This window comes from Aotus nancymaae, unplaced genomic scaffold (genome assembly GCF_030222135.1).
Source record: "Aotus nancymaae isolate 86718 unplaced genomic scaffold, 86718_ANA_hifiasm-v0.15.2.pri h1tg000014l, whole genome shotgun sequence".
In the NCBI taxonomy this organism is placed as follows: domain Eukaryota; kingdom Metazoa; phylum Chordata; class Mammalia; order Primates; family Aotidae; genus Aotus; species Aotus nancymaae.
This window is the reverse complement of record NW_026988425.1, coordinates 103472273-103497841: the sequence shown is the minus strand read 5'-3', so window position 1 is coordinate 103497841 and position 25569 is coordinate 103472273. Positions and strand designations below refer to the sequence as shown.

General features: G+C 38.4%; 1 long non-coding RNA gene across 2 annotated transcripts; it reads left to right on the top strand.

Moving 5' to 3' along the window:
- The first annotated feature begins 361 nt into the window (after positions 1 to 361).
- LOC135274818 (uncharacterized) lies at positions 362 to 11162 on the top strand. 2 transcript variants are annotated; one of them, XR_010342550.1, is made up of 3 exons: positions 362 to 450; positions 8589 to 8725; positions 10900 to 11162. It is a non-coding gene; the product is annotated as an uncharacterized LOC135274818 (long non-coding RNA). The 2 variants fall into 2 exon arrangements; XR_010342549.1 differs by lacking the exon at positions 10900 to 11162 and adding an exon at positions 9434 to 9507.
- Positions 11163 to 25569: the final 14407 nt, after the last annotated feature.

Below are 25569 nucleotides of genomic sequence, written 5' to 3'. Positions count from 1 at the left end.
TTTTTACTGTATACCTTTGTGCTTTAATTTTTTTACTATCTGTTAAGTATTACTCCTTCAAGGGAATGTGTGAGAGGGAGAAGGAAGGAAGGAAAGACAGAGGGATGGAAGGAATGTTAATTTTAGAGTTTTATTGGCAGTCAGTATTAAGATTTTTATCTTTATGACAGCTAGAATATTCACTTGCCTAGCATTGCTAACTATTGTTTTTGGATTGAGCATTAAAATGAAAATATGGTCAGTTATTTTATTCTTTACTTCAAATGGATTCTCTTCTCTGAGTCAATAAATGTCAGTATGAATGTACATAAGAATGCCCCATTTATGATCAATTTGTTTCTCTCATTTTCTATAGTGAATGAAGACCAACACAAAGAATATTGCAACGAAGGGATGTAAGACTTCTGTATGGAAACTGTATCAATCCATTGATTTTGAGGAAAGGAAGCGGTAATTACTTCATGAACAACTATTTGTGGGTAGAAAGCAATTCTTGGAATGGAATGTTTATGTTTTTCCTGGGAAAGCAGGCAATAATAGTGCTGAGAATGTATTATAGCGTATCACATATCATCATGAAATGAAATTTATTTTACTTGACATAAAATGATAGCAATTTGCTCTGCTGCCATGTTCTGTTTTCTTCTGGGTAAGATTTAATCTTATTTCAAATCTAAGCAAGTTGCTTATATTGAGAATAAATGGATTAAAATGGATAATGAGAACTGAACAGAAAAACTTTCACCCCCTGTCAGATCCAAACAATTTAATTATAGTGCAACACACTCTGTTGGAAGACTTCCTATCAATGAAGCCTTTAAAAAGTTCCTTCTCTCAGTTGTGCCTGTATTTTGCAGTATACAAGTTAATTAAAATAATGATAATGTAGTGAGAACCTATGGTGATTTACCTTGGGCTAAATTTTATTACTATTTCATTGCTTAAATTTTGTTGTTATTTTATTCTTCATATTTTATTATTGTTTTAATTATACAAAAATAAATAAGTCTAGGTATTCTCTCAGAGGATATTTAAATTAGTCAGAGACAGATAAATAAAGTAATAATTACAGTACTATGGGAAGATTTCTACTGAAAAAAATATGTAAACACATGCATTTATCATTGCTGTCATATAAAACTCCATAAAATGACAGTAACACATAAAGTTAAATAATTGTAAACATATTAACCTACCTAAAAATATAACAGAAGTAAACATACAGATAAAATTTATAAAGCTGAAACCCAGATGAATGAGTAGTAAACAACAGCAAACCTGAAATATCATAAACTTAAGATCACTCCGAAGATTCCCATGTTGCTCAATTCTTCTTGAACAGAGCTCCCTGCTGAATCGTCAAGACTACAGAGTAAGAAAAGCTGGAGAAGACACATGATAACATTCTCTCTATTAGGGACATATATATTTAGCTTGATTTTTTTTTTTTTTTTTTCTGGTGGAAAGAACTGATTCTGCTGGGCACAGTGGCTCATGCCTGTAACCCCAGCACTTTGGGAGGCTGAGGTGAGTGGACCACCTGAGGTCAGGAGTTCAAGACCAGCCTGGGCAACATAATGAAACTCCATCTCTACTAAAAATACAAAAAATTAGTGAGGCATGGTGGCGCGAGCCTGTAATCCCAGCTACTCAGGAGGCTGAGGCAGGAGAATCACTTGACCCCAGGAGGCAAAGGTTGTAGTGAGCCGAGATCGTGCCATTGCACTCCAGCCTGGGCAACAAGAGAGAAACACCATCTCAATAATAATAATAATAATAATAAAAGTATTGATTTCATGAAAATATTTTAATAATTGTATAAGGTACCTTCTCAGAATTGATAGGTGCATATTTACATGCAAAAACTGGCAAAATAATTGGCAGCAAGACACATTTACATGACTTCATTTCTAGGTTTGTAATATTCTCTCCAGTGAACAGAATCAAGGGGCATATTTTATAAAATATATTTTAAGTGAATCTGTAAAGCCCTAAAGATTCGGCAATGTCTAATTCTGCCCATAGCACCCAGAATCAATGGGGAAAATAGAATTGTTAAATATAAATTCACCAAAGTTTTTAAGAAACCAGACATACTGCCCATGACTCTTGTGATTATGAAAATGTATCACTCATGAAATTTTCATGAATAGACCCATGAGACCTATAGTTGTATAAAATGACAAGCTTGCTTGGAATGAGGACATAACATGAACAGATGAACAGAAAATGTAACAGAGGAGGCAAATTTCCTACATTCCAAATTTGACTGTTCCTAGTCTAAAGCTGTAAATAAATGCCCACAGCACTGATTTAAACTCTCTCTATCTCTTTGGGAGAAATGAGAGAACAGATAACCAGTTTTGGTAAAGACATAGATAGCATCACTTCACTTTCTACAAAAAATAAATGTATAATAAGAAAATAAACACTTTTGTTTTGGTAAATTCAACAACTTAGATGAAATAAATAAATTCCCTGAAAGGCAGAGACTGCCAGTGTTTGCTAAAGAGACAATAGCATGAATAGTCATATGGATATTAAATAAGTTGAGATTATAGTTAAAAACTTTTGCCTAAAAAAACATAATTAGGTTTGTCAGGCACAGTGGCTGATGCCTGTAATGTCAACACTTTGAGAGGCTGAGATGGGAGCATTGCTTGAGTCTAGGTGTTTGAGACTAACCTGGGCAACATAGTGAGACTTTGACTGTACAAAAATATGCACAAAATTAGCCAGGAGTGTTGGACCATGCCTGTAGTCTTGGTTATTTGGGAGGCTGAGGTGTGAAGACTGCTTGAGTCCAGAAGGTTGAGGCTGCAGTGAGTTGAGATCACACTATTGCACTCCAGCCTGGGTGAGACCCTGTCTCAAGTAAGGATATAAATAAAATTAAATATTAAAAATAAAATATTTGGATCTGGGATTTTGTTTGACCCTAATTTTACAAACTACTAAGTCAACTGATTACTGGTTTCATCGATGCTTTATAGAAAACACAAGGTTTGTATGTCAGAAAGGACTTTATCACTCATACCACAAGAAGCGTGAGCATTAGCATAATTGCTTCAATTTCTCTTGCTGTACATGACAGAGTTGCACCTCAGAGGGATCCAGATGGAGTCTATATGCATAGTGAGATTCGATTTCACCTGAGGAAGACTAAATGTAGGGATTCCACTACTTTTCTAGTGAGTAGTATCATGGCCTTCTCTCTGCCTCTGAGAGAAAATTTTAAATTAGTAAATAAATATACAGTTTGTGAGAAGTTCTGTGAAAAAAGATAAACAGTAATACAGTAGCTCAGCAGAGAGTTGGGGTACAGTCTTCTCAGAGCAAATTATTATTTAACTCATCAAAAGATAAATTGGACTTATTCACAAGATTGAGGACAAAGGTGCTAAGCGGCATTCAGCTAAGTGACATTCAAGAATATGCTTTATTGGCAAGGACTCCAAGTAGTTCAGTGGAGTGAGAATGGGGAATGTAGGAGAGGAGGCAACTGTTGAGGGAGGAGTTGGCTGAGTCAGTGTTCAAGTCATGAAGGAGGATCTTCTATCCTCAAAAGGGGATTGACAGAACAGATTTGTCTGAGGCAAGAGTGTTCTTTCAAATGAGAGATGTATTGGAAAATGAGGAAACAAAAAGGTCACTTAGGTGGCTGGTGAAGTAATCTTTAAAAAAATGATAGCAGTGGAGATGGAGAGTAAACACAACCTATCTATTCTAAAGAGATGGAATATATAGGTCCTGGGATAGGTAGGCAAGGTGAAGTCACAGCTGAATTTCAGGTTTCTGTTTGGGCTTCTGGGAGAATGTACTGGGAAAAGAATTTAAAAGAGGAGCACGTTTTTATAGGAAATGATGAGTACCGTTTCACATTTGTGTTTGTAAGATGTGAGGTGTCTAGGTTCAGCTGCCCAATAGACAAAAGACTCAGGAAAAAGTGTGGACTGGAGACAGTTACTGGAGCCCTGAGCCCAAGTTAAATCTTATGAGAGTACATGAAGTGATAAGAGTACCTTGGAAGGAACTCTAATGCATGCCAACATTTAGGGAGAACATTTATAGAGGACAGACTAAAACTAAGAGACAAGGAATGATCAGAGGAAAACTTGACAAGAACAGTGTTTCAGAAATTAGGAGAATATTTTCAAAAAAGAAGAAGACTGGCAAATGCTACAAAATATAACACAAAGACAAAAAAAGTGTGTCTCAAATTTCACAATAATAAAAGATGATGTAGTGAGAGCAGCAGTTACCTTAGCTACCATGAGGCAGTGGGGTGGAAGCTCCATGTTACAGTGAATTGGAAGGAGAAAGTAGAGAGAGCAAGGGTGACCGTTTTTAAATTTTTATTTTATTTTAAGTTTTGGGATGCATGTGCAGGATGTGCAGGTTTGTTACGTAGGTAAACATCTGCCATGGTGGTTTACTGCATCTATCAACCCATCACCTAGGTATTTAGTCCCACATGCATTAGCTATCTATTCTGATGCTCTCCCTCCCACCCCTCTACTCCTGACAAACTCCAATGTGTGTTGTCCTCCCCCCTGTGTCCATGTGTTCTCATTGTTCAGCTCCCACTTATAAATGAGAATATGCTGTGTTTGGTTTTCTGTTCCTGTGTTAGTTTGCTGAGGATAATGTCTTCCACTCCATTCATGTCCCTGAAAAAGACATCATCTCTTTCTTTTTTATGGCTGCATAGTATTCCATGGTGTATATGTACCACATTTTCTTTATCCGGTCTGTCACTGATAGATATTTGGGTTGACTCAATGTCTTTGCTGTTTCACAATATGAACAGTGCTGCAGTGAACATACATGTGTATGCATCTTTATAAAGGAATGATTTATATTCCTTTGGGTATTTACCCAGTAATGGGATGAGCAAGAATAATCTTTTAAGTATGCAGGTCAGAGGAAAGTCAGACTATTTGCATTCTTTAGACAATTGATTTTGAACTAGGATTAGCTATAATCATTTAAAAATCTTAATTCCCAAGGACAAAGGTGACATAGGATAAATAATTTGTCTATGTGGCAATGTTGAGATTTAAGTCAGGCCTTCTGTAACCTGTGCTCTTAACCCCAATATTTTCTAGGACACTGTATAATTACTGTGTTCATCTCCATATGGCCTGTGTCTTCACAAATCAGATATGTAAGGAGTCTCAAGAAAGGTCTTAAATCATTCAATTGTATAATGCCCAAGCAGAAGAGAATGGATTCAACTTGATCATATTATGAATGTTTAGTTGACCCAGGGGTGCTAGGTAAATTTCCCTAACCTACATAGCTACTAAGCCTGAGGCTGAAAGTGGAAGCGTTATCACCTGCCTCCTCATCAGTTCAACATGTTAAAAAAAAAAAACCTGCACTCAAAACAGTCTAATGTGTAGGAGATACAAGCTTTTCTTGTCTGAATGAGCCAGATCACTCCAATTAATCAGACCTAACCCTGCTTTGGTACAACCTACATCCAAAAGTTCAGAAATAAAATTGCTTCCATTGGAAATAAGTGTTTTTGATCCTACATGTCTTTAAACCAGACTTTCCTATGAGTAATAACAAAGACCCAAACATATTGACACAGACAATAAATATCAATTCAGTGCCCTGGGGCATAAGCCCAGTTCCACTCTTAAGTATTGTAGCTGAAAAATAACATTCTTATTTCCATATAAGAGAAGTAGGGGTTGGCAAAATTCCAGTCCTGAAATTCACAGACACAGGGTAGCACTAGCTAAAATTAAAGTTGTTTTTTTTTTTTTAATTTTAGGGTTTTTTTGTTTAATGAGTACATTTCTTCCTAGTTGTATCTCATCTTTTTGCTCAAAAACAAAGCTTATTAAAGATCCCCTGACCTCAAAGCTAAGACTGCCTTGATAAGTAAATTAACATACACACAAACCCCCAAAATGATTTTCTTTCTTTCTTTTTTTTTTTTTTCTGAGATGGAGTTTCGCTCTTGTTACCCAGGCTGGAGTGCAATGCTGCGATCTCGGCTCACCGCAACCTTCGCCTCCTGGGTTCGAGCAATTCTCCCTCCTCAGCCTCCTGAGTAGCTGGGATTACAGGCATGTGCCACCATGCCCAGCTAATTTTTGTATTTTTAGTAGAGACGAGGTTTCACCATGTTGACCAGGATGGTCTTGATTTCTTGACCTCGTGATCTACCTGCCTCGGCCTCCCAAAGTTCTGGGATTATAGGCGTGAGCCACCTCTCCCGGCTGATTTTATTTCTTTAATTAAAAAATGAAAAGGAGGTTGGGCATGGTGGCTCACACCTGTAATCCCAGCACTTTGGGAGGCCGAGGCTGATGGATCACCTGAGGTCAGCAGTTCGAGACCAGCCTGGGCAACATGGTGAAACTCCGTTTCTAAAAAAAAGAAAATTTTTAATTTTTTTAAAAATGAAAAGATAGTTGGATAACTTAGGACCAGTGATGGGTATGTGGAATAGAGAAGTCAATGTTCACTTAGGAAGGTCTTGGTAAAAAGAGGCAGAAAATAGTGTTACGAGAAGGTAAGGAGTAGGGGCCATAAAGAATAAATCAATCATTTAAAATAACTCTAATGCAAAATAGTGCTGTCAGATTTCTAGTTTTTATAAAATTATCAGCTGTCTTCTATCTCTATTTAAATCTGTGTCCTTTTAATTAGAGAGTTTATCTCAACAGCTAAGCCAGAGATGGACAGATTTAGAAATCCTAAATCTAAAATGATAACACATTTAACTTATTCCCATGAGAATAGGTTAATTTATGAAATAGTCACCTGACCTGGGAAATAAATTTAAAATCGTGTTTGAAATTTGCATTATTAAGGAAGAACTGATAGCTTAACATTTCTTCTGCACTTCCCATTACTTAATCACTGCTAAAAGCACACGTACAGTTTCTCTTAAGATCTAAACCAATATTTGTGCGATTTAAGAAAACCACTAGGCTTGTATTTCAGAAAACAAAACCTAGAACATTTTCTAAATCATAATGATTTCTAGGTTTGCCTTCCTGAATATGGTAGGGTTTTTTTCAACCAACCATAGATTATTACCACAACCTATGTTCCAGAACCTACATTATGCACATGCATATTTTTCTCAAGAAATTTAGATCTCCTACATTTTCTCAAAAACAGATGCTTTCCTTCTTAGATAATATTTTGAAACATACTCACAAGACCTTTAAAATAGAAAGGAAAAACCAAAAGTGTGCATTTTAAGAGATGTATTGAGAGATGTATTGCAATAGCTCTTAATTGTGGGTGAAAGAGATTCTGGTCTTTTAAGAAAAAAAAATTTATTGTAATGATCTTGCATTGATCTAAGAATCTCAGAGGAAGATAGTGAAGGTGCTCACAAGCTCTGCAGGCAGAAACAATGCTTAAAATAATCCAGCAGAAATGGACTACTTGGAACACCAATATCATCATTACTGACATATGCACTAAGTACTTCAGTTTGTACTGCCAATATCACCAGTACTGGATTCTGGACACAGCCGTAGCACCACTCTCATGGCTGTCCTGAAAACTTTATCTCACTGCAACCACCACTGCTGCCAGAGGGTTCTCCAGTTTTCCATGCTCTATGTTACTAGCTTGCAACTTACAGATGCATTTGATTAGCAGAACTAGGTCACATGCTCATACTCTCAATACAAGGAAGTCTGGGAAAGAAATATGTAGCATTTTCAGCCTCTCTTCCATTCCTTAAAGCCTTGTCATTATCTGCATTGAGGCTAAGTTTCATGGATTCCAGACGTTGCAAAGGAGAAAGAAAATGAAACATAGAGGAAACAGGTCTGGAGATCTTAAGTCGCAGGGCTGGGAGTGGCACACATGACATTTGTTCACATTCCTTTGAGGAGAAATTAACGTGGTCACAACTAACATCAAAAAAGACCGGGAAATTGTGTATGTCTGGGAACCTCTATGTCAACTTGCAATTCTATTTCTATGAAGGAAGAAGTTAATGGATTTTGGTGGACAGTGAGCAGTCTGCTACAGTTAAGTATGTGAAGGTGGCTAACGAGATATATTTAAGAGCCATTGAACATCAAAACTTATGAGATTAGGAATTCTTCAAACTGAGGAAGAAGGTTTAGATGCCGGGCAGGCAAAAACAATCATAAATATCTAAGCAAAGAGAAGGATGTACTACCATATCTGTGTACAGTCCTGCATGATCACCTTCATGAGCTCCTCTTCTGCATGTTGCTGCCACCTCCTCTGCTCTCTTTTCTGATCTGCACACACACTATTGTGATCTCATCTACTCTCATAGTTCAATGGCTCTTAAATATACCTTATTAGCCACCTTCACATACTTAATTGTAGCAAAGAATGCTCACTGTCCACCAAAATCCATTATCTTCTTCCTTCATAGAAATAGAATTGCAAGTTTACATAGAGGTTCCCAGACATACACAATTTCCCGGTCTTTTTTGACGTTAGTTGTGACCACGTTAATTTCTCCTCAAAGGAATGTGAACAAATGTCATGTGTGCCACTTCCAGCTCTGCGACTCAAGATGTCCAAACCTGTTTCTTCTATATTTCATTTTCCTTTCCTCTTTGCAGCCTCTGGAATCTATGGAACTTAGCCTCAATGCAGATGATGACGAGGCTTTAAGGAATGGAAGAGCAACCTAGGAACCTGGGTTACTGAATAAGAAGCAGAGCTACCCACCAACCTGGAATGCTGACCTTGAACTAAGGTATGAGCGGCTGTATTTAAAGGCCTATCTCAGGAAAGCTACTGGATTATTGTTAGTTATCTTTATCTTTTTTTTTTTTTTTTTGAGATGGAGTTTCGCTCTTGTTACCCAGGCTGGAGTGCAATGGGGCGATCTCGGCTCACCGCAACTCCGCCTCCTGGGTTCAAGCAATTCTCCCTCCTCAGCCTCCTGAGTAGCTGGGACTATAGGCACGCGTCACCATGCCCAGCTAATTTTTGTATTTTTAGTAGAGACGGGGTTTCACCATGTTGACCAGGATGGTCTCGATCTCTTGACCTCGTGATCCACCCGCCTAGGCCTCCCAAAGTTCTGGGATTATAGGCGTGAGCCACCGCGCCCAGCCGTTATCTTTATCTTTTTAAAGCTGTTTAGTCTTATCCTAACACACACACACACACACATGCACACACACACTAACAAATTTACCGTCTCTCAATAAAATAAGTATATACCCAACTGGGTACGTACTGGGTACAAACCTTGGATTGGCCTAGACTACTCCTTCTCTCTTGCTCTCCAAATTCAACAGAACACTAAATTATGTTATTTATACTGCATTGAATTATTTCTTTCTTTAAATCTAAAGCTACCACTTCGGTTTGGACTCTTAGTTTATTGTTCCCAGTGTGCCTTTGTTTAGTTGCCCTCTCTGCATCGAATGTCTTCTCTCTCTCTTTCTGTTTATAGAGATTGAATCTCACTGTGTTATCCAGGCTGGACTTGAACTCTTGGGCTCAACCAATCCTCCCACCATGGCCTCCCAAAGTGCTGGGATTACAGGCATGAACCACTGCTCCTGATTTGCTCTCTTTTTCTCTAGCTTTTAAAAAAATGTTAATTTAATTTTAAGTCCTGGGATACATGTGCAGGATGTGCAGGTTTGATACATACATAAATGTGTGCCATGGTGGTTTGCTGCACCTACCAACCCATCTCTAGGTATTTTTACTCATCTTTCAGGACTCAACTTAGTTACTATCTTCAAGAAGGGTCCCCAATGATACACAAATATTCTTCCTCTATGATCCACTAGCACACAGTGGCTATCACTAACTTAGCAGTTGCCCTAAAACATTGAAATTAACTATAAATATGAATAAGTAGACTGTAAAAACCTTGAGGCAGAGATTGCATCTGTTGATAGAATGACTATACTCCACTGTTCAGATGTATAAAGAAATGATTACAACTTTACTCCCTTGCAATATCAGCCTTGCTGCTTTCCTGACACTGAGCTCCCTACAGGAGATTGCAGGAAATGCAGATACCTTTTATTGTGCATGAGGGCAAAGACAGACTCAGAGAGCAGTACTTTTGCCTGTTCTTTACCTAGATCTCTCCCTTAGCCGCTACTAATTAATTATCTACAAAACAGTTTGAAATCTTTCCAATCTTCCAAAAAAGCAAGGAGTAAGCCACTTCTCTCTGGGACTGTCCCATTTTTTTTTTCTGGGGATTCTAACCGTATTTCCAGGGTTTTGGTACAGGAAAGAGTTACACTCTTTCCAGGCTTTCTTTTCTGTGTGGATGGAACCCTCCTTGCATTCTCTCTACATTATAGCTTTAAATTAATTCTAAGATCCGGAATCACACCCAGCAAGTTTCTTCATATATAAAAATAAAATGTGCAAAGAAAATTTGAAATTTACAATTCTTCTTCTCACACAACAAATACTGGATTTCAATATTATTATCCTGATATGAATTCAAAAACTCTAATCTGGATGTTCAAAGATGACTCCTTTGCATATCTACCCTACTGCTGATCTTCCTAGAGAAAAAGATATCTCTGACAGAAGAGCAGTTCTCTCATTAGAGGAAAGTACACAAAAACATTTTTCTTAGGTTAATTCCCAAGAGACAGAATCTGAGGTGGAGAATTGTGTGCAGGAAGTTTACTAGGGACTGGTCTCAACCACAATCTCATAGAGGAAATTGGGGAAGCAGAGGGAGAAGTAGAATTGCTGTGCAGTTGCAATTAAGCCTTTAATTGCACCATGGGTGCTCTGGAGCAAGGATTCAGAGAAATGATGAGAATGACTTTAAGTTTTCATAAGCCAAGTGTGGTAGATTATCTTTTCCAAGATTGCCCTAACAATATTTCCCATTCTACATGCTCTTTTGCAATGTTACCTCTCTCACTCTGCCATCAGGAGATGAGATCTGTTTCCCATACCCTTGAATCTGGCTGGATGACCTGAAGCAGAAGTGATGCAGTATAATATCTAAGCCTGGGCCTGAAGAGATCCCTGCCTTCTGACTTCAATATTGAGACAGTCCTTAGAAGCCAGCTACCATGCAAGAAATCATGCTACCATGAGACCACCGTTTTGTAAGGAAGCCCAAGCTACACATACGAAGAGAAACAGGATACAAGAGAAGCACAAAAATACAACATATAAATATGCAAGTAAAGCCTTCTCGGACCTCTAAGAAACTAACTTAGTTCAGTTGACTGAGTGACCTGGCCAATTTCATCACTAACGCCTGCTTGAATTCTTGACCCATAGAATCATGAGTACATAAAATGGTGGTTGTTTTAAGTCACTGCATTTTGATATAGTTTGTTACTCCACAATAGAAATGGATGAAGAACTCAGCATCATAATTTTTTCAGATCTTTAAAGCATGTCCCAGCTGACATCTAGATTGCATTGTCTTAAACAGCCATCCATGCTGAAGAGTTTGCAATAATTCCAACTTTCTACACATAGGAAACAGTCAAGTTGGACTCCCTTTGTAACAGTTAAAAGATGGTAATCTCCCACTTCATTCACCCTCAGTCTTACTTGATTCTGCCTATCACTTCCTTTCCTAAACTTCTGAAGCTAAAGACCACTCAAGTTTCAGTAGAAACCATGACTTTTAAATCAGAACAATTTCATTTCCTTGAGAAGAATTTTCTGAGTTCTAAAGTCAGTCCCCTGAGAAAACACTGATGGAAAACATAATTACAGCATCCTAAAGCATTAGGCTTCCTGTCCTGATTACAACAAAAGACTCATGGGATTTCCATGAGACAGCCACTCCTGGAAACGGTTCTATAATTGGGATAAAAGGCAAAAGGAAATTGAAATGCAGATCAATTCCTTGGGTTCTTCCTGTTTATCCTTATTCTAAATTTTCACATAACAAGATGAAGTAAGATTTCAGTGTGCTATTCTAGCATTCACTGTTTCCTTGCCTTTGGTATCCAAGTTTTAAAACCCTGATGTAGTGCATAGAAATAATAGAAAATTCTCATACTGTGCTTCTGGTTGGGTGGAATCATCCTATGTCAATACTAAGTAATGCAGCTTCCAGGGAGTCAATTGACTTGTCTGACCTTGCAAAGTCATCACCATTGATTATGGCAGAATTTTTTTATAGAGACCTTGGTGGCTATCAAATTGTCTTATTCTGTTTCTGCTGCTATTATAAAATATATGAGACCAGATAATATGTTATAACAACTTATTTCTTACAGTTCTGGACATAGGAAGTCCAAGATCAAGGTCCCTGCAGATTCAAGATATGGTGAGGTAAGGCATTCATGTTGCATCTTCACATGGCAGAAGGGGCAAACGGACCGAAGAGATGAATGTAGTGTCTTCATATTTTGGAAGGGAGAAGGGCAATAAAGGGCCTGGTTAGTTCCCTTCAGCTTTTTATAAGGTCACTAATTCCATTTACAATCATAACTTAATCTCCTCCTAAAGGCTCTATCTCTTTATATTATAATTCATATCATCACATTGGCAATTACGTTGCAACATATGAATTTTGAAGGACACATTTAGATCATAGCACAAATTGTAATTATGGAAAATAATAGACAACAACAAATTATGTTGTCATACTCCTCCTACAGCCTCATTTCATTAAATTGTTGAACTCTGACTTTGTAACCTACTAAAACAGCATCTCCATAGGCTTCGACCTAATACAAATAATAAAACTAAAGCCTATAACAAATTGAGTGACTGCCCGAAGGTGACCCAACTAGCTGGACAGTGGCAGGGCTGCTATTAGAATCCAGTTTTCACTTGACATTCCCTATGATGATTCCTTTTACCCTCTGCTACCTCTTATCATCAACATTTTAATGATGTTAGGTGGAAAAAGCTCAGGATTTGGAGACCTTGATAAATTCAGAATACAGTGTTCCAAGTCATTGAAGTTCCATGAGCCATTTATTCTTTACCTGTAGAATGGAGATAGTAAATTCAAAATCAAGGAGGCTGCATATAAAGCATCTATTATTCATGCAGAGCCTTTGTGTAGGTAGGTTGGACTGCCACATATGTAGAGAGTTCTTTGACCTCCCAGAGGAAGTCCCTGAAAGACTCCATTAAGCACCCTTCAATCTGACATCCTCATCTCCCTTGTTTGGTTACTTTTGGGAATGTAAAGTGTTGTATATCGACAAGACTTCTTACTTGTTTAAATATCTTTACCTGGTAGGGGGTTTGCATCTGTCCTTTTGGTGAGTTTAGTTAATGAAACTAGTTAGATCAACCAGCTATCATTCTACTCAGAAAGTTGGTTCGATTTTATTGAAGTCTTGAAGGAAAAATGAGAGATCTTTATTCAAATAATGACTCCTGGTTATTAATGCCATCAGTCAGAGTTTGAATAATAGAAAAATTAACAAGTAGACATATTAAGAAAGGTCTCATGGAAGAAAAAATATGTGAACAAAGTTTTAAAAGTTAGCATCTGACCTTGCAAATATACAAATGACAACAAAACAAGGTAAAACGTAATGAGACTTTGAGGATTCATAGGGAAATACTTCTCAGATAAGATTCTTCATTTGCAAGTAAGAGGAAACAACTCTGGTTACTTAAGCAATAAAGGGGATGTGTTAAGGGGATAACAAGCAGCTCATGGAATGGACAAGAGGCTGGAAACCCAAGTTTGGATGCCAAGGAGGAATCAGGACCAGAGGCAAGAGCAACTCTCGCTATAGAGACAGCATTGTTTTTTTCTATTCATGCGTCTTTTTGTAGGTCTAATGGTAAAGGAATTAATAGGACAAGTTTAGATCAAGTCCACAGAGAATAAGGCTACCAATTTACAGCCACACCAGAACTGTACAGGATAGATAATTCTACCAAAAGAAAATCAGGTTGTTTTCAGGAAGAAGAATACATGTTGAACAGACATATGAACCAATAAGTGTCCACCCTAGAGTAGAACACAAGACTAGGTGGTTTGAGTAGGAAGGAAAAGAAATTCATTGAAGACTTTCTTTCTGCTAGGTACTGTGGTATTTCATACTTTCTATCATTTAATTTTCAAAACAACCCTGAAAATCAATTATTTTCTCCTTTTCCAAATGAGAAGACCGAAGCCAGGTTAAGGAAATTGCTTAGGTTTATATGGCCAATAAGCATTTGGGCTGGCATTTGCATTTCTGTCTGCAGCTCTGCATTTGTGCTCTTTTAAAATGAGAGACAAGGCAAAGTCAGTAGTGCTGCTAGCCTTTAGGAGGAGCAGCCTAGCTTAGATGTCATAGCAGGAAGACTGGCAGAGTTATGGGTCCTGCAAAAGGAGAATAAAAGAGAGAGAGCAGTGAAAAGATCAGCAAACAGGTATCAAGACAGAACTGGAGAATAACAGAGGAAGGATGAAAGCTATAAAAATCTCCCCACAGGCTAGTGATTAGTCTTATTTTACTTTTTAAAAATAAATAAATAATAAAAACAAACACAAGTACACTGACCTCCAGGTTGGCAGGACAGGAGATGGGGCAGAGGGACAGAAATAAAGGATGAAAGGGGGTATGAAGCAGGAAGGAAGCTGAGTGTTTGAGTTGGTCCAGTGTCTGAATGTCTGTAATTTTTATAAATGGACAGATGCTTATTTTTCCAATAATTTAGCACTAAAAATGTTTATTGAACACTTGCTATAGAGACTACAGTGACAAAGAAAGAGACTAGTGTAAACTAAGATTTGTGAAACAGGCAGGGAAACAAGTAGTCTTGGTAGGCCACGGGAAGGATACCTGCTGTCATTAACTTTAAGAACAACTTGGAGCTATTGGAAGATTTCAAAGAGGGGAGTGACATAATCTCATTTATACTTCATCAGAATTACTCTGGCTATGCGGTAGCAAATAGACTGAATGGAAAAGAATGGCAGCAAGATATCCACTTATTTCTATGGAGTCACTTCCTGAGTGAAAGAGAAAGCCTTCCTTAATTGAATTTAGTCCCTATGACTTTAGCCTTTGCAAGTGTTCAGGGGAGAATTGTGCAATGAGCTTTCCGGACCTAGTGCCTGCTGCGGTTTGGATGTCTGTCCCTTCTAAACCTTAAGTTGAAATTTGATATTCAAGGTTGGGTCTCCCGGGAGGCATTTGGGCCATGGGGGCAGATCCTTCATGAATGGATTAATGCCTTTTCTTAGGGCTCATTTTGTCAGTTCTTTGTTTGTTTTGAGACAGGGTCTCACTTCTTACCCAGGCTGGAGTGCAGTGGTGTGATCCCGGCTCACTGTAACCTCTGCTTCCCAGGTTCAAGCAATTGTCATGCCTCAGACTCTCAAGGAGCTGAGATTATAGGCAGACATCACCATGCCCAGCTAATTTTTGTGGTTTTAGTAGAGACAGAGTTTCATCATGTTGGTTAGGGTGGTCTTGAACTCCTGACCTCAAGTAATCTGCCTACTTCAGTTTCCCAAAGTGCTGGGACTATAGGTGTGAGCCACTGTGCCTGGCCTCATTCTGTTTGTTTCCACAAGAGCTGGTCGTTAAAAATAGTTTGGTACCTCCCACCCCCTCACTTGCTTCCTGTCTTGCCATGTAATCTCTGCACACACTGATCCCTTTCACCTTCCACCATAAGCGGAAGCAGTTTGAGGCCCTCACTAGGTGCTGAATCTTGAACTTTCCAGGCATCAGAATTGTGAGTGAAATAATTACTCAGCCGCAGGCATTTCTTTTTAGCAACACAAAATAGACTAAGATAAATCTCTTCCCTCCCTGTGTTAATACTCTTCTTAATTCCTCATTTCCCATTTACATCGGTGAATAAAGAGCCTCCACTTTCTTTTTTTCTCTTTTGTGGGGCAGCATTCAGTCACCTGACTAGGAAGAGACTTAAACAAATTCGGTAACTGACAACATTCTAAAAAGTGATCTTTCCCCTCTAGGAGAGATGTTCACATTTTAAAAGGTGCAATCCATTGAAAAAACAAGAGCATTAATGGTAAATTTTCGGTCTTGAGTACTGAGAGGGGGCTATCAAGGTGTTTGAGGTTGGTGAATTTGAATACTACTCAAATCCATCACCAAGTATGAAATATGTAGGCCTACATTTGGACTCCAGTGAAAGGTTATTTTTGATGTCAAAAAGCATGTCTTTGTATAATTGACAACCAAAGATCTTAAAGTTTAGCACATGGACCAGTCCCTTAGGCACAGACTGCACAACAGACACAGAGAATCACCCATCCCACCATCCCCCTACCACTTTGTTGGAGCTCATATCAGGGCCTGAAACTAAATTTGGCATCAATTTTGAACTCTTCATTGAGGCACCTAACATCTATTTTAGTCATAAACATCCCATTTATGACCTTGACCTTTATGATTCAGGGTATACCTGAGTGTTGTGAATGTTTTTCAGACTTTTTGCTCATCCTTTTTTTTCTGTGTAAAGAATCATATTATTTAAGTGGTTTGAAATTTTTGGAGGTTTTCCGAGTGTCTTAGTCTGTGTAGACTGCCATAACAAAATAAACCGAGTGGCTTATAAACAATGGAAATTAATTTCTTCTGGTTTTAGAGGCTGGGAAGTCTAAGATGAAGGTGCCTACAGGTTCAGTGTCTGGTGAGGGCTTTCTGACTCATAGAACCTTCTAGCTATGTCCTAAAATGGTGAAAGGGGCAAAGCAGCTCTCTAAGGCCTTTTATATTTTTTAATGTAAATTTTTTTTTAATGGAACTATTTCTTTTTTAAAAAATTAATTTTATTATGTACGTTTAAGTCATACAACATGATGTTGTAGGATACATATATAGTAAGATGGTTGCTACAGGGAACAGATGAACATATCCATCATCTCAGTTACCCATTTTGCTTTTCTGGGGTCTCTCTTATAAGGACACTAATTCCATTGATGAGGGTGCTCTTCACTAAAAACCTAATCACCTCCCAAAGGCTCCAGATTCTAATACCATCACTTTGGGGATTAAGATTTCAACATGTGTATTCTAAGTGAGTAACTGAGGAATGGAAAACTAAACATCATATGTTCTCGCTAATATGTGGGAGCCGAACTATGATGATGCAAAGGCATAAGACTGATACAGTGGACACTGGGGACTTGGGAGGAAGAGTGGGAGGGGGCAAGGGATAAAAGACTACAAATTTGGTGCAGTGTATACTGCTGGGTAAGAGATGCACCAAAATCTCACAAATCACCACTAAAGAACTTGCTTCTGTAACCAAATACCACCTGTACCCTGATGTCCTATGGAAAAATTTAAAAAATAAGCATTGACACATAGAAAAGGTTAAGAACATAGCAAAATAAAAAAGATTTCAATGTACGTATTTTGGGAAAACAAAACATTCAGATCATAGCAATGAGTCTAGAGAGGCAATAATGTCTAAGTGTCGGAAAGATAATAACAGGATGCACAGCACTGGGATCTAAACAGTGTGAGCCTTCATGCTGTGCTCTGAGCACTTTTAAATATGTTGTACCTTGTATTTCTCAGTACAGCTCTAAGAGACAGGGGCATTAACATTTCCAAATAATAAATAAGGAAATATAGCTAACTGACTTGAAGGCATTCAGCTAATAAGAGCAGCACACATGAAAGGTAAAGTGCATTAGTTGGAACCTCAAATGGTGGATCTCTGCTGCTTACCAGTTAAGTGACCGATATGGTTTGTCTGTGTCCCCATCCAAATCTCATCTTATAGTTCCTGTAATCCCCATGTGTGGTGGGAGGAACCCAGTGGGAGGTAATTGAATCATGGAGTCTGTTTTCCCCATGCCATTCTCGTGATAGTGAGTAAATTATTCTAAGAGCTGATGGATTTATAAGGGGCTTCCCCCCTCACTCAGTTCTCATTCTTCTCCTTATTGCCACCACATGAAGAAGGACGTGTTTGCTTCTCCTTCTGCCATGATCGTAAATTTCCTGAGGCCTCTACAGCTCTGCAGAATTGTGAGTCTATTAAACCTCTTTATAATTTATCCAGTCTCAGGCAGTTCTTTATAGCAGCATCAGAATGGACTAATACAGTTTCCTTGGCCAAGTTATTGAAACACGGTCTTGTTTTTTTGGTTGCCTTATATGTGATATAGAAATAATGCCAGTATTTCACATATACACCATAGAATACTATGAAGCCATAAAAAGGATGAATTCATGTCCTTTGCAGGGACATGGAAGAACTGGAAGCCATCATTCTCAGCAAACTAACACAGGAACAGAAATCCAAACACCACATATACCCATTCATAAGTGGGAGTTGAACAATGAGAACACATGGACACAGGGAGGGGAACATCACACACTGGGACCTGTCGGGGAGTGGGAGGCAAGGGGAGAGCGTTAGGACAAACACCTAATGCAAGCGGGGCTTAAAACCTAAATGACAGATTAATAGGTGCAGCAAACCACCATGGTATATGTATACCTATATAACAAACCTGCATTTTCTGCACATGTATCCCAGAACTTAAAGTAAAATTAAATAAAAGCAAGAAAGCAAGAGGAAGAAAAAAAAGAAAGAATACCAGTATTCTCTTGTAGGGTTGTTTTGAGGATTAACTAAAGAAGTGATTGTATTGTCTCCCTGTCTTCTGTAATCTGTTCTTCTACTGTCTACTGAGCTCCCCAGTGACCCCACAACTAGAACTTTGGTCCCCACTGAGCCTATCCTCTTTGAGTCATTCCCAAATCTTTAGCATTGCTCACTTCTTCCTTGACATGGTCAAACTCCAAAGCTCTCTTCCCTTGTGTCCCTTTCACACAAAGAACATCCATTGAAAAACAATTAAAACAAATTAATAGCAATGTTGAGTAAAGCCCAGAGTCTGTCTCTCTTCTGTTAGTTTATGACTGGTTTGTTTGTTTTACCATCTCTCTCTGCAACAAGGAAATGCATACATGATGGTAGATGTGCAGACGCCATGACTTTTTTCCTAAGGAAGAGTAGGAGCCTTCCTAGTTTCACAGATTACACACAGTAGGTAATCACCAACTCTGTATTTGATGGGAGCCCTAAGCCAAGGGCAGGTGTTCACAGTACTGGCTGCAAAATAGAATCACCTGGAAAGCTTTTAAAAGGCTTGACTCTCAGGCCATACCGTAGACAAACTAAATGAGCATTTTTTGAGCTAAGAACCAGACAGGTATTTTTTTTTAAACTCCGTACATTATTTCAGTTTAATCTGGGCAGTTAACAAAAATAAATTTCAATATTCAGCCAAGATTGAAAACTGCTGCCTGCTGCCTGACTTTGTGGCCACAGTAGTTAAACTCATCTAATCAGTTTTCCTCTGGCTCCTTCACAAAACAGTTTGTTCACCTGGAAACTTATGCTCACCTATAATAAGTCATTTGCATTGCCTTGAAGATGAGTTTCATTTTGCAAAAATTACCACTAATTAAAAGACAAATATACAACCAAATTCTGATATTTAATGTTACTATTTGAACATGTGTTTCTCATTTCTAAAATCAACTGGTAGGAAGTCAAACTAACATACTCGATAACAGAAAATAATAATCTCTTATTCGATACCTGAAATTTAAGGGATTTCTGGTGAGGAGTCTTCACATGTTGCATGGTGTCGTCATCTACTGGCACAATATGGTATTGCAGTTCACTATTAGACCCTGAGGACTCCGAGAGTAAAAATGCCTCTGCCCAGAGGGGGTTATTTATCACTCACTCCAGCGAGGCATAATTTTTCTGGGTCCAATACGTGGCTTCCGCATCCTCCAAGGAGTCTTGGTTCTTACCAAAAGACTAGTACTAGTGACCAAAATCTGATACTGTCTCTGAATATGAGAGTTAGTGTTTGATTAAATTGTGTTTTGATGCAGAAAAAAAATATTTGTGGAGTATAGAAATACAGAAAAAAAAAATTATTTGAGGAAACTTTAAAAGGATTCTGTGGATTAAACTAAAATTTCAAAGAGTTATAAATCCAGAATATTAGGAGACTTTCCCTCTCCTGATTTATTTTAATGGTACTGAATAATGCTTGTGAGTGTTATAATCAGCCTATATGGAGAGATCCTATAACAAGCACTGAGATTTATCTTCCCAATATCCATTAGCCCCTTCCCCTTTACTAACACTATCCAAATTTTGTTCCAAGAAAAAGTATCCTAAGCTACAAAACTCAATGTCTAGCACACCATTGCCTTCAGTTAGGGACCTCTACATGAAACCGTTCTCATCGATGGAATGTCGGTAACAACAGTCTGCTGGAAATTTCTGGGGAAAAATTTTGCTTCCTGATAAGCATGCAATCCTTCTTCATCCTTTCTGCCAGTAAGGTGGGCAAAGGCAAAATAGGCATCATGTGGCCATCAAAATAGAAGCCACACGCTAAAGACAGCAAGGTAGGCAGGCAGATGGAGCCTGGAACAGCAGTAACTTCATTGGCTTAATACAGTAGCTCTGGACTCCCTGTCTCCCTAAAGAAAGTCATTATAGACTGAATTTTGTCCCCACAAAATTTATGTGTTTAAGTCTTAACTCCTCATGTGACTGTATTTGGAGATAGGACCTTTTGGAAGTAATTAAGGTTAAAAGGGGTCATGGGGTGAAGCCCTAATCTGATCTGACTGGTGGTTTTAGAAGAAGAAAAAGAGATTGGAGGAACTGAAATGAGCAGCACCTTAATCTTAGACTCCCTAGCCTCCAGAACTGTGAGAAATACATTTCCGTTGTGTAAGTCATCGGTCTAGAGTATTAGTGACAGCATCCTACACAGACTAAAAAAAAAAAACCTCATGTGGTTAAGCCACTGTAATGGGTTTTCTATTGCTTGCCTGTGCACTCTCCTCTGATGCAACATGGGGTACCTGAAAATGTTGCAAGTAGAAGAGACAAAAACAAAATTTCCAGGAATACAAAGTAGAGAAGTAGACAATTAGGCCTCACCCGCTGCAAGCTGCAAAGTTGATGACTTTTTTAATGTGGAATTTTTTGTGCTTACTGTAACCACAGCATCAAGGAAAGTAATGGAAAAATTGAAAATGTGTGTGCTTTTTAATTGCCCCCCTTGAGAGAAATGAATTCATACTAAAGCTAGTGATTCTGACAGCTAAGACAGCAGGTGTGGGCCTGTGGCCTGCAATCTAAGACATCTAACAAGCCTATATGATAAGAGTCTACCAGCTTTGGAAAGAAAACACATTGCTTTCCTACCTCAAACTGAAGCCTTTCATGTCAGAGCTGAAGCAGCAGCCCTAGCAGGGGCTGGTATTGGGTTCCCAGCTCTCTCTTCCAGGTCTCTGCTGGACAAAGGAGGCATACCTGCTGGTAAATACAGATTAAAGGGTGTTGCTTTTCCTCCAAATGTACGATTTCACATTGCTGACGACAGAAGTTAAAGGGAAACACTATGTGTGAAAAATGAAGACCTGTGACCAGGAAACAATATTTCTCAGACCTTAATACTATGACTCCATACAATCTTTGGCTGTGGTTGCTCACAGGTGGCATTGAATAGCCTGAAAGCCTATGATATTTTAGAAGGAACTGTATTTCTTTAGAAATCCATTTCTAAATACATTTAGAAATGACAGTATTTCTAAAGAAATGCCAGGTCAGTAGAGGAAGGAGGCTGTTGGGTTGCAGACACCAGTGTGGGCAGCAGTGCCAATGGGCTTTGGTCCATAACTCTCCCTGGAAAGGCAGGAAGGCTTTGACGTGGAGAGGGAGCGGCTGCTGCCATAGTTTCAAGCTTGAGGGTGCTAGGACTTATCTCAAACTTGTGTGCTGAGGAGACTCAGATGTTGGCCTCGGCTCCTAGGCTGATCTCAGCAGATCAACCCATGAGAACTTCTATATTGAGACAAAGAAAAGGATCCATCAGAAAGCAACATCTGTTATCTTGAGCATGGCAGCGAGGAAGCAGACAGGTATTGGAAAACCTGCTCTCTGAAAAGCAGACTGAAAGGTGACAAAGAAGCTCAAGACAGATGGTGGAGAGAGGTATAACATTCTAGCACCTCAATCTAGAAATTTTAGTAAGAAACAACAACAGCTTAATAGAAGACCAAGGATCAGAATTCCCAGAAGATGGTTCATAAGAAAAAAGAAAGAGGACATGATTGGAACTCCTCAGCAGCTGCATAGCAGGTTATGCAAAATTGTATGGAGGGGGGAGAATAAAAATTTCCCAGATAATCAAAATTGGAACTCTAGCTTATCAGTTCCCAGATTACTTTTTTTTTTCCTTTTTGAGACAGGGTCTGGTTCTGTCACCCACGCTGGAGTGCACTGGGCCATCTTGGCTCACTTCAGCCTCCACCTCCCAGGTTCAAGAGGTTCTCCTGCCTCAGCCTCCTGAGTGTTGGTGAGCGTCCCTTCGTGGTTGCCAGATGTTGGGGTCTGTGAGAACGGCATGTCTGTCGGGGTCTCTTGACCTGCAAGAGGGTCCCAATACCTGGAAGAGAGAGTGCGCGGAAGAAAAGAATGACAGAAAGATGGGGTCTGGAGGACTGACGAGGCAATGCCCCAGTCAGCAGTTTATTTCGTGCACAGGATCTCATCATATACTTGTCAGCCCACAATGGCTGATGTCAAATCATTACAACAAAGGGGAACAGAACATTGCAAGCCTGGGGATCAAGATAAAACTAGTACATAGAGATTGATCCAAAAAATCATAAAACAAACAGATGACCTTTTCTACTTACAGGAATAAGATAACATTTTACAACTGTCAAAGTAAGCAATAAATCTTGAGGACAACAATTTCAAATGGCATGCGAATAGTCACAAGCTTTTGGTAAACAAAGTGATACAATGTCTAGTAAAACCACACAGCCTTCACCCAGCCATAGTGTTAGGTCAGTGAACCAGAAATAGACTTTTGCAATATCGAACTCCTTTCAGTTCCTTCTTTCCCTTAGCTCGACTGCTTCCAGCGGGGAGAAACGTGTCTGGGCTCAAACTCCATTATGACGGAGACACTTAGGGGTCTCAACACTGGAGTGATCCCCACACCTGAGTAGCTGGGACTACAGGTGCCTGCCACCATGCCCAGATTCTTTTGGTATTTTTAATAGAGACATAATTTCACCATGTTGGCCAGGCTGATTTTGAACTCCTGATCTCAAGTGATCCTTTCACCTTAGCTTCCCAAAATGCTGGGATTATAGGCGTGAGCCACTGTGCCCAGCCCCAGCTTACTTATTAAATCTCAAGCTAATCAGAACTGTGATGGAGCCAAATTTATTGATCTGCCATCACCAAGAGTGTTTCCTAAACCACCATACCACTGGTTCCTGTTTCCTTTATTCCTTCAGATAAGGAAATAATGATATTTCAAATTAAAACCTTACTGAAAGTATAGGTATAAAATAAGATAAAATACTGATTTTTAAATTTAGTTGTGTTTACAGATAGTTGTCAGTTGGTCTGAAATAAATTCACCAGGGAATAAATCTATTAATGTAGAATTGCTAATTAATGTAAAATATATAATTAGACTTCACCTCATTTGTTGTATGTGCACTGTGATGTAATAGTAGCTTCAGTGAAACCTGAAGTAACTAAATTAATAATTGTACTTGATATTAAGTGTTCTCAATTGAGTAACTTTTAAGTGAAACTGTTCAAGTTTAGATTTGGGGAGCAGTAAAGGAATCAACTTTTTCTATTGCTTATTTGGGGAATATAGTGATTTAAGATTATCATTCACGGATCAGTAGATTGTTGAAAGTTAGTCAATCAGATTATAAACATTTAGCTAAGATATACAAGGATTGAGAACTAGGTAAACATCTGAAAGTTTAGTATCTAGAAACACCCTAACTAGTAATATGCCAGCAACTGGGTGCACTACTAAAAGAAAATGTGAATATTTTTAATAGTTGGATTTTAGTAAATGGTACAGTGGTGAAGGTGGAAGGGCACTTGGGACTCATTAGAATGAGGCATACTATACTCCAGTGGCCCTGTGTACTGGATAATTGGATAGTCTGCCAACAAATATAACAAAACCGTTTTTTTTAGAAACAATATGTAATGGTTGCTCAATAGCTTTCAAAATACATGTTTGCATTATAGCACTGCACAACCTATTCTGAAAATGATCTGGCGTCATCATTCCTGCAAAACTTGCTTTGGAGAGAGGAAGCTTGCTTGGGGTAGTTGTATAATGTGGAAGTTTTAAGTACCTAGGGAAGAAAGAGCCATGTAAATATATGTAATGAACTGATGCATATGTAAAATTTTCTTGGCCTTTATCCCACACAAAATGAAATACTTTAATATGAATTTTCTGAATGTAAAATTATGGACTGTTTTTTATACTATGGCCTAATTTTAAAGGCCCAAAATAATATTTTTTAAGTTTGCCCTTATGCTGAAGTGCCAGTGTATGTATGTTAGACTTGATTTGGTTGTAAACGATATTTCAAAGTAAATCCTAGTGTAATAAGTTTTATAACCTAAAAGATCTAGGCTGCTGAAACATTATTTTTAAGAGATATAAAGTGAAGTGGAGGACTATGTTTTTTCCTTCTCTAAGCCCAGGGAAGAACTACTAAGGGGTCCCTCCAACCCTGAAGATTTGTTTTGGCTTTTACCAAGACTTGTAACCTATGATATAAAGATAGTTTAGTGTGCAGTGCCAGTGGTGTTTGTTTTTTGTTTGGTCAAGAGTAAATTCAACCCAGGGGACCACTTATGCAAAAGATGTAAAGTCTTGCATAATACATTGATAACATGTTTTACCAACCTCAAGGGTAAATGCTAAATATAAGTTAACCAAATAGCAAGTTTAAAGTAAAAAAGTATGAGGGTCAATTTAAAATTTCTAATTGTTAATGCCCTGTTTTCCAATTTGTCATCTTTTGTGATGTTTATAAGCAGACAGCTAAGTTGTATTTATCCAAATAAATTCAGATGAAATAATATTGCCTAAGTTAAATATTAATATTCTAAAGACAAATTTATATAGTGCTTAATTTATATAACATGAATTTAAAGCATAAAATTAAAAAAATAAAATTGTTTCACCCCCTCAAAGAAAAGAAATATCAAACATCATGTGCTCAATCAATAAAGAAATAACAGAACCCACATTTCACCCACAGAAATGAGTTGTGGGAGCTGTGCAGTCCTAAAAGGTTGTCCTCTCCACATCTTTTGGTGTGGCCATAGAGAATAATAAACAACAGGACCCTAGCAAATTTGGCTAGCCAAGAAATTCATTTCACTGCTAGAGTAGGGAGTCCTTATTGTTCTTGCCTAGTAGTAGGTGATTGATATGTGTTATGTGGGCCAGTGACTGCTGTGTTTCTAGTTCTTCCTGTTTCCAAACAAAAACTTGTAACTTCTGTTTAACCTTATTGCTCACCAGACAATGAGGAGCCATTTTGAAACCTGATGAAAAGCAGAACACACATTACACAAAGATCGTATTTTCAAAGTGAATGAAATAACTGCATGAGACAATGGTGTGGTATTTCTCAGGGAGAAGCTGGAGAAGGTATTCTATTTATGAGAGGAAGAGTGTATATGAATATTACAAAGCCAAAGGGGTAGAATGTGGTAGAAGCCACTAGTTTTCCACCCAATAAACTTTCTCCTTTCATTTCTTACTAACAGAATCCCAATTTTGTT